Raw genomic sequence first — 1,457 nt, 5'->3', positions numbered from 1 at the left:
ATTCAAGATTGGGAAAAGTCCCAATCTTGAATATTATATATTATACTTGGCCCTAAACTCTCTTTTATAATATAGTAGAATAGAAATAGAAATATAGTAGAAAAGTAGAATAGAATAGAAAATAAAATAGAAAGTAGAAAGTAGAATAGAATAGAATAGAAAGAATAGAATAGAAAATAGAAAATATGTTAATATACTATACATTGAATCATTTGATTTCTTTTTGTGTTTACTTGTTTACTCCATATTTTTACTTTTTTTTAATAAATTTTTTGACTCAACTATTAAATACATTGATATTTGTTAGTTGTTACTCTAAAGTCATTTGGTGGTAGGGCCCCTTCTTTATGTATATTACATGGTAAGTATCATCCCTATGGCTTATCTTCAACAAACACACAGCAAATATTCTAGTCTACATTATTTCTTGCAATTCCACTAACAACAATTTTTCAGCAAAAAAAATGGTTGATGAAGTTGTCCTTTTGGGTACATATGTGAGCATGTTTGCTGTGAGAGTAAAGATTCCCAATCTTGAATATTATATATTATACTTGACCCTAAACTCTCTTTTATAATATAAATATATAAAGTATATAGAAGAAAGTAGAATTTAAGTGAGATCTTCATCCCTTAATAAACATACTCTGAATTAATCAAAAATAATTTTATGAGAGCAAATGTGAAATGTACATACATATATATACAAAAAGAAGTGTATTAATTTGGTAAAAATAATTTTTATAAGCAAATGTGAAATGTACATACGTGTATATACATAAACAAGTGTATGAATTTGGTAAAAAATGAATTCTTCTATGAATTTATAGAAAATAGGATGAGAGCTTGAACCATAAAAGGAAAGGTGCTTATTTTGTGGAATTTATTTGCATAAACATTTAATAATTGGATTTTGGTTAAAGTAAAATTAAGTAACGGATATCAAGGGAGAATATTTTTAAAAAATAAATAAAATGTGAACTGATTGTTTATTTCCCTTTTATGCTAATGTCCTCGATTTTTATGTATGATTCAACGTCAAAAACCACCTAAAATATCTATAAATTTCGAAATCATATTTGTATGTTACAGTTATAGTTTGCATAATTGCGCTCCATAGCAAATTTTAAATTTGCTATGGAGCTTTTGATTTGTATAATTCGCTAGATACATCCAGTTTTATACAAATTGTTCAGTTTTGTATAAATTCATTTATACATTGTAATTTGTATAATAAGATTTGTATTTGTATAATTATAAGTGTATAGGACAAAAATATATGTATTTGTATTTGTATATACACTTTTCTCTCGCTTTATACAAACACAAACACATTTTATACATTTGTATACCGAATGGGTAATTGTATACCGAAAATGGCTAATTGTATATCGAATCAGATGACAAAAAATTGAGATGTTTGCTGCGAATTACAAATAAAATAAACTATGGCTATA

The sequence above is a fragment of the Solanum tuberosum genome, unplaced genomic scaffold (genome assembly GCF_000226075.1).
Source record: "Solanum tuberosum cultivar DM 1-3 516 R44 unplaced genomic scaffold, SolTub_3.0 scf00281, whole genome shotgun sequence".
NCBI lineage: Eukaryota > Viridiplantae > Streptophyta > Magnoliopsida > Solanales > Solanaceae > Solanum > Solanum tuberosum.
Note: the sequence above shows the minus strand (reverse complement) of the source record.